We start from the raw sequence: 9,168 nt of genomic DNA on the forward strand, positions 1-9,168 counted from the left end.
CATATTATGGTTTATAGTAGGGGCTTGCCTGTTTATTATGCTGTATAATAGATATGTACCTATTTATGCTCTTTAATAGGTATTTGTCTAACAAGTTCACGTAAGTTATAAAAATCTTAGTTTAGTTCTATACCGTAATTAAGACGAAGGTTACTTGTATCGACACTTTTGTAACTACTCAATAAATCATGGTGAATGTTAAGAAATCGATTTTATAACCTTCCATCGAGCCGCTAAAGCCACGTGTTTTCTTGAGAAACATTCGATGCTTTTATGGCCGCGTGAGATGACAAATGATGGTACGGTATTACGCAAGTGACATATTAGTCACAGAACTTGGATGTACGCTGGAAAAACAAGAAGAATCCGAAGATAATAATGAGGAAGGACAAAAACCGTCGAAAGAAGAAATCCGGAAATAGAAAGCGACAAGTTCTGAAAGTGCGAATATTTCTTCTATTACGACTTCTTCTGTATTGCGTCTTTTATCCAATATGTAAATTCTATTGTTATGGTAAAAAGAAACCGATTGTTACGACTGAATTAAATGCATCTATTTTGAAAATTGGTAGTTATAATCTTTATTATAGCCATGAGTATATGATGATTATATAAAATGGCTGAAGATTGTATTTAATTTGAGCAAAAACAGACTTCGTGGACAATTTGTATTCGTTGCACTACGAAGATTATTTATTACTATTGTCTCGAATAATTTGAAATATGATCTATTGTCGCGAATTACGAACGAGAAGTTTTTAATGGGAATACTGTAATAAGGGTAGTTCATCCTTAAAAGATGTCATTAGCAGTGTAAATATCGTCCAGCTCAGGTCATGCTCATTTGTATGTGTAGAACGAGACCTCAAAAGTGTAACTCATTTTTAAATCATTTTTAATATTTTGATGACATTCTTCAATGAAAGTAACTTCTTGTAAAATGTAAAAAGAGAAAAGACCCATTTCTTGGGTTACGAACACAGAGTCGACGTCCATAGATCTAAACAGTAATACAATTAAGAGTTAACTTTTCAGAGTTGGTAGGTTAAAAACTGTCCCACCTTTTGCTTAGCCTTTTGTACCTGGTATTGTATAGTTTAACTCATCCTGAAAAGTTGACATTGTTAATGACGTTGTTATGCTAAATAATTGAAATGAACATTTTATCATTTGTTTATATTAAAAAAAATGTTGTGCAACCTGGGTTTTATTTTATTTAAAATCGTATGTCTCAAAAAGTCAATCAAAATCTATTTTTTTTTATTACTATGTAAATACTTCCCTCTACGTACATATATCAGATACCGCAAATAATTGTAACATTATGCGTCCAATGTGAAGATTAAAACAGACCTATTAATAAGTAAGTACCGTTGGCAGCTGAAAGTTGGCATTTAGGCAACAGAGCTAAGCTGTTTTGGTTGCCCTTCCTCGAATTTAATACACTTTATGTCTACCCTGGTGTATTGTTTTACCTACTCAGAAAATGCGTATGCATCGTTTTCATGCGTTTAAAGACATTAATTTTTTGTATAAGATTTGATCAGAAGCAGCTGCCATCTTTTCAGCTCCCAATTCTTCAGATTGTATGGCATATTAATCAGTAGAACGATACAATTTTTATTAGTTCTACTTTATTTACTTATTTTTATTAGTACGATTACCTATATTAAAAGTATTATGTGTACTTTAAATTTGAACATTAAACTGTAAGAATCGTAAATATCTGTAACTGTTTAATAATAAATATAGTTAATCGTGTGTTTATATGTCTTTATCCTTTTTTCCTGTACTTTACAACGTTTCAAAATTAATTACGACAATATTACAATACATCGAGTGATATTAAATTGGTACATTAGAAATATAAGGTAATGTATTTTTATGTCAATTGTTCTAATAGAATAGAATATCCCAATACGAAACAAGTGTTACACATAAAATATCACGATATTACAGAATCCTTACTTTTTTACCTATTACTGACGAAAACAATCGATTATCTTTATTTCTATTTCAAATAGTGAACACGTGAGAACATTGTGAGAAAGTAAAAATATGTTAAAATTATTACAAAACAGAAAATATTAAATATTCTTTTGTTAGGGAAAGAATATTAAAAAAACGCTCATAATCCAAGTTTCTGTATTGAAATTCTTAAATTGCTATTATGCATAACGAGTTACATCAGCTTAATTTCTGTTGTCAGTGATTATCTTTCAAATATGACCGAAAATATTAATTTGACAAAATGATTTTGTTGATAATAAACATTGTGAGGAGCTTAAAGTGAAATTTCATATTAGAGATCGTGTATGCCTAATTTTATTATGACTACATTAAATATGTTCTACCTTGTCTGCGGCATAAGCTATATTAATAATAATAACAGGAAATTAGGATATAGGAGAACGTCTGTTTGCTGTTTCTAAAAACAGAACGGAACAGTAAATATAGGAACATACAAGTTAGAATTGAATTAGCGTAATATTATTGTACAGCAAGCTTTTGCCGATTAAATAGAAATATTAAATAATTTTTACTGATATTTGGTAGATTAAGCATGATCATCGTTGCAGATATGTATAAGTTCGAGATTTGAAAATTTGAGAATTTAGGAATGTAAGAACTTCCGAATTTAGAAATCTTAAAATTTAGAAATTTAAAAAGTTGCAAATCTTGAAAATTAGAAATTCAGAAATTAAAAAATTTATGGATTTGGAAATATGAAAATTCGAAAATTAAAGAATTTTTGAAATGTAGAAATTTGAAGATTTAAGAATGTGAAAGTGTAGGAATATGAAATTATAACGGATTTGGAAATGTGGAAATTTGAAAATTTAAGATTTGGAATATCTGGAAATTTGCAAATCATTTAGAACTTTTGAATGTTTAAGGAGTTTGGAGATTTGAATGTTTGAATATTAGTGAATGTTAGAAATCTTAGAGTTTGTCAGTTTTCAAATCTGAGATTTTAATGGTAGCCAAAAGTTGATACCGAGCATCCACTTAATCATGCTTGTAAGGTGAAGTGAGGTAAGTTTGTAAACGGGACAAATGTGTATACAGGCTATTTTTATTACAATATGAGCGAAATTTCTCCATTTAGTATGTTTGTTTCCTTGTTTTGTTTCACTATATCCCCTTTTATATTTCAACTAAGAGTACTTGTTTGCAGTATAGAGTACTTGCATAATGCAGTAACAAGCATTTTATAGCAGATTTGTTAATAATTCTGCTCTTGCCCAATTACACATGAAATAAAGTTTCAAAGTATTTTAACTTCAAGTTACGCTCTTACCCCGTTTTCGGGGAAAGTGCAGAGTAGTTGACATTTTAAACAATTTCCTATCAAAATCAAAATGTACAAGGAAAATTAAGGTCCTAGTTAATATTAATTAAATAGTAGTAATTGTGCAAAGCGTTCGATATCGACAGCGTTAAGTATTTACATAGCATACTGAAAATACTTACGTTTAAATACCAACTTTACAAAAACCAGTCCGCACTTACCCCACTTACCAGAATTTTTTAGTTTGTACATAAAATAAATTTTGTACTTCAATAAAGATAATTACCAATAAATCGTCACCTTTCTTATATCCTACTTCCTCAATATACGAACCTAATATAATATACACACCATAACAGTACCATTAGTTAAATATCCAAAATGACCCTGCTAAAAATAATACATTTAAAAACTATAATTACATTTAAAAATTAATTTTCATCAATCAACGCATAAAATTTCGTATAAAAGGATATTTAAGTTTCCAGAAAAACATGATAAATAAATAAAACATGCATCCGAACATATTCTATTTCAAAATAACTCGTTTCGTTTGAAATATTTATTTGATGTTACAAATTGAAAGTTACTATTTCTTTCTGTACGAATATGAAATGCTTAATTGAAATAAATACATATCTCTTTCACAGAGCGTACAAATATTATTTCCATAAAATCGTACCTACTGCGTTATTTATTTTCGAACATGGATAAATTTTTGTTGCCAGACAGCTGCAGCTGCCTTAGCATTCGTATTTATGTTTATATATCGCAGAGTGAGTGTGCGATTATAAAATCAATGGTAGTAGGCTGACGACTTCTCAGAAGTCTGTACGATAATCCTTTGTGGTTTATATTTTGAATTAGGAGTTATGTACAATCGAGCAGGGCCAAACTCGATAATAAAAAAAATGGTACTCCAATAATTAATGCAAGTTTAGAAATATGAAATATTTACTAGTGGCTCTGACCAGATGCCTCACCAGGTGTATTTCAAATTTCGAGTAGTTGCTGTAAACATATAGGTAGAACAAAAATGAGATGTAGAGATATTAAAGTCATTACAAACGATTAAACGTGTCTGAAATTATCGAAAACGATACCAAATACGATTATTTTTTATTTGGCGACAACTGACGTCAATGACGACTAAGTATTGCCGTCAACGATGAATTATAAAGCTTATAATGTTCCAGTCGATTTTATGTATCAAAAATTATCGGAAACGATACCAAAATATGGTTGTTTACCGATTCGACGACGGTTGACGTCGATGACGACAGGTTTCTGTCTTCGGATTGCCGCTAAAATCTGTATAGCAAGTTTAGGGTGACTTGTGAGTCTATCTTCAACATTTCGAGTCAAAAGACCTCGGATTGCAGTTTGTAGTGAAGTACAGACAAACAGAAAAAATGAATAAATGCAGCTCAGCAGTAACCAAGGAAAAAAGAAATTTTATTTGGAGTATTATTTTAATTATTTTACATTTTATGATAAATATATTATTATTGATCTTCAAGTTCTTAAGTCTTCACATTTCTATATCCCCATATTCCTAACCCAACATCCAAAAATTTGTATGCTCTCTCTTTCTCTACCCTCAAAATTTCAAGTTAAAAGACTCAAAATTGCGGCCTATGACATGGAACAAGTAAACAAATACAGATCGAGCTTTATTACGTTCGGTTAAAATGATAATTTTTATACTTAAATAAAATTATAGCGTATAAAAGTTGTGGAAATTGTAGTAACTTGTATTTTTAAAAGTTATTTTTATTAACAATTCTAGTTAGTGTGTTGCAAGTATTTAAATTTTTTAATGTGCCTGTATTCATCATTGGCAAGTAAAATAAATTTTCAAATAGCATCTTGTTCAATTTAGACAAGACAATTTCGGTAATTATTTTGAACAATTTTTTTTTAAATTATACCCTGTTTTGACATTATATTTAAGAATAATAACTATAGTAAATGTAAGTAAAATGTGGTAAAAACTTCAAAAAAATGATATTATATTCATTGATATTTAATTTATTTATTGATGTAGATTACGATGGCAATAGTTTTCATAATACATTATTGCTTTATAAAATGTTAAATGAATCTTATGAAATGTTATTATAATACAATATTTACATAATTATTATAATATTACGTAATTATAAATATACAAGAACATTTTATCATAACAAACATAAATGACTTTGAGTTATGTATTTAATTTTACATAAAAATTAATAAGTACTTATTATTTGATATAAAAATTATCAGATAATGGATCTATTTTCCTAGGATTCAGAAAGTTTGTAACGTCACGGGTTCTTTGAAGGCTAAATCCGCTACTGGTTATATCGTAGCGATTTATCGATTTTCGCGCCACCATTCGCGCGGCAAATATGAACACACTTAAAGCGCGCTTTAATGATCCAATAATAATTTTACAGCATAAGTAAATTACAGTTTCTCAATATAATTTAATGAAATAATTTATGTTATTTACTAAATATAATTTAAGCTGAAAATTATAATTCAATAATTCGAAATATATTATCATAATAATTCAAAAACTTAACAAAATATTCAAACAACACAATAATAACACAATATACTGTATAATTTATAACAAACAAAGGAAATGCTTAAAACACAAATAAATAATCGTTTAAATAGGAATATTAAACTTAAATATTTGTTAAAAGTATAAATAAATATCTGAACTTTTATTCGTTCCATTAGAGAGTTAAACTCCCGTGTTAATTTATGTCTGATTGTTCTTGTCAAACATAATGCGATTAAATAATGAATTTTCTTCCATGAAAACGAAAACACAATTGATAAATCAGTCGACAAGATACAATATCCCTTAAACATAATACGTAATAAAAGTTTTGTGCACTATGTATTTTTCTGTCGTGAATCTTTTAATTTGAATCGTAGATACAGCGCTGTTAAAAGATGGAAAAGCACTTAAACAACTTTATCACTCAATTAGATGTCCAACTTGTTATATAAATTCGTAGAATGTATGCAGGAAAAAGTATCTTGTTAAATTCAAGCCACATTTATTTCCGCATAATAGCATTATAAATTAATTAAAATCATTCCTTAAGAAAAAATTAAAACTACTTTGAAGCTATATTTCATTATTAATTTACGTTTGAGCAGATATTATTTAAGTGAATTGTACTAATTAATTAATATTATCATTACGTATTTTTTATTAGAATATTTCAACATTTTCTAGTAAAGTCTTTCTGCTGTTAAACGACTTTTATTTGACTTTTTGTAAGCGAGGTCTGATATCACAGCATCTAGATAACGTTTGATTGATGGAGTAAATGAAACGTTTGTGATAAAGATGCCTGAAAAACCTTACCTTTTTAATTCTCAAATGCAATATAAAACTGATTATAACTAGGAAATGATGTTGAAGGATTACAATTGAGTGGTATTATTTTATCCTTAAATTTTTTAAAGATACACTCTGCGCCGTAATTATGAACTACTTCAAAAATGTTGCGTTTGAAATGATGTAAACTGAACTTAAAGCAAGATAAAGTTCTAAGAAACACTTTGAAGTATATTTTAAAGCAAAATACAATACACATATAAACAAAACAAAACAGTGCAAAAATATCGTTTCTTGTTTTATAATTAAAGAGCCAATAATACTGGCTCATAATAAATTTCTCTGCCAGTTTTATTTAAACAAACGAATTATGTAGGTTAGAAAGTAGTGTACTATAGAAAGAATAAATTTGAAAAAAGTGATGTATCAACTCGAGAAGCTAATTTAAAAATTAAATCAACTTGGGTGAATAAATAGGTGGGTGGATGGTGTAGTGATCCGGGCTGCAATTTAAATGGAATGGATACAAAGGCAAAACAAATGTACAGTTTCTTGAAGGAAAAATGAATTCTCAAAAATATATAAATTTAATCTCAAAACAAATTAATGAACACGCACTACGAATTACCAATGATAAATTTATTTTTTAACATGGTAATGCTGCAATTCTCCGAATTAAAATTGAAGAACAATTTTTTCAAAGAGAAAACGTATCGGTTTTACCGTTGCCCGCACGCTCCCTGGACCTGAATATTATTGAACATTATTGGGAAGAACTAGCACGTGCTGTATATAAGAATGGAAAACAGTATGATAATATTAAACAATTAAAAGAAGCTATTAAGATAGATTGGGATAATTTGCCACAAAATACAATTAAAAAGTTATACAAATCCTTACCAAAGCGGGTACTCGAAGTAATAGAAAATAAAGGCGGATTATCATTATTATCATATCATTATTAACTTTCTATTAATTGCAATGTAACTTTCTTTTTTGTGAAAATATACATATGTATAAATTCTGCGAATGTGCTATCATTTCGCCGGCACTATTTGTATATTTCTTCTTCTTGCTCAGAAACCTAGCAAGGTCAACCATATTTACTAAAAAGTTCCTTCTCTCTGCCATGTAACAATTGGAATGGTATGTATTACATTAAAAAATTCTAAGTAGTTTTAAAGAAATTAAAGATAGCACACATGTGCTATCTTTTTGTCCAGGACTGTAGCTCATGTCTGTAACAGATTTTGATATAAATTTTGTTTTAAATCTAAGCAATGACTCTTTCAAACCTTCATTACATATCTAACAAAGAAATAAAAGAGTCATTTTTTCAATAACATTAACATATTAGTAACATTATTTTTTTCACTTCTCTGATCAATTGCAACATTTTGAAAACGAGAAAACCGCGCTAAATTTGAATCGATTACTTTTCTGTATTAAATACTTTGTATGTACGTTTCAGAATTGTAATTAATATTTAACAAAATAAGGTGAAAAGATATACACAGGTAAAAATAAGCGTGCAAAAGTTATATGATTAAGCCCCAAGAACGTGACATATCGCTCAGAACTTTGAGATTGCCCTCATGTAGTATGCAAATGACTATACCATTAACATAGTTGAATCAAACTATGTTTTCAGATGGTTAAAGATAAAACAAAACTTTGTTAAACTAATTTAAATTGTGCTATAAATCGTGTCAGACATCGCAGCATCTGTGTACTGTGACAATGTTGAAGTTATAAATGTGAAGTTCCAATTATTATATCCCATAAGAACATGTTCATAAAAAGCGAAAAAAACATCGAATGAAACAAATCATAAGTACAATGACTAAAACGGGAGGAGCTAAAATTATCTAAATGCATATGATTTTTATAAAAATATATTTCTTCCTGAATTACTAATATCCAGGACCGACCTTCTACACATAAAGACCAAATACAAAAAATATTTTGAAGTCTTAAATAGCTTCACATCGGTAAAAGATTTATTCATAGAAAAGAAATAACGAAGAAAATATAATAAAAAAATGAAAGAAATTAAAAAATAAAGAATAATACGTTTTAATATGATTTCTTCTCTCTTGTTTTTCTTCTGGGTACCTTGCACCTGCTATATCCTCTTTGTTTTCATCCCTGATAGTACTGCTTGTGCCATTAAGAATTTCGAATGATTCAACATGACACATACATATATTATCACTTGACAGGATCAGAAGTGACTTTTGCAGATGCAATCAAATTGTATAGGTCATCAGAGATTTGACCTTGATTCGGTTACTTTGTAGAGCCAATCTACAGATCAATATATTTTCTGAAACATAGAACTTTTCAACAGGAATTTGTTTCTTGTAAGACGGTCAGTGAATTTGCTAAATTATGCTGTATTCTCTTCATATTTGGGGCAAGTTACCAATATGTGTTCAATAATATTTGGTCACAGTTATTTGGTTCTCTTTTTGTGATAAAGTATGACTATTTCCAACTTAAATGTCAAACTAACCTAACCCTATAA

Source organism: Megachile rotundata, chromosome 6 (assembly GCF_050947335.1).
Source record: "Megachile rotundata isolate GNS110a chromosome 6, iyMegRotu1, whole genome shotgun sequence".
NCBI classification, from domain to species: domain Eukaryota; kingdom Metazoa; phylum Arthropoda; class Insecta; order Hymenoptera; family Megachilidae; genus Megachile; species Megachile rotundata.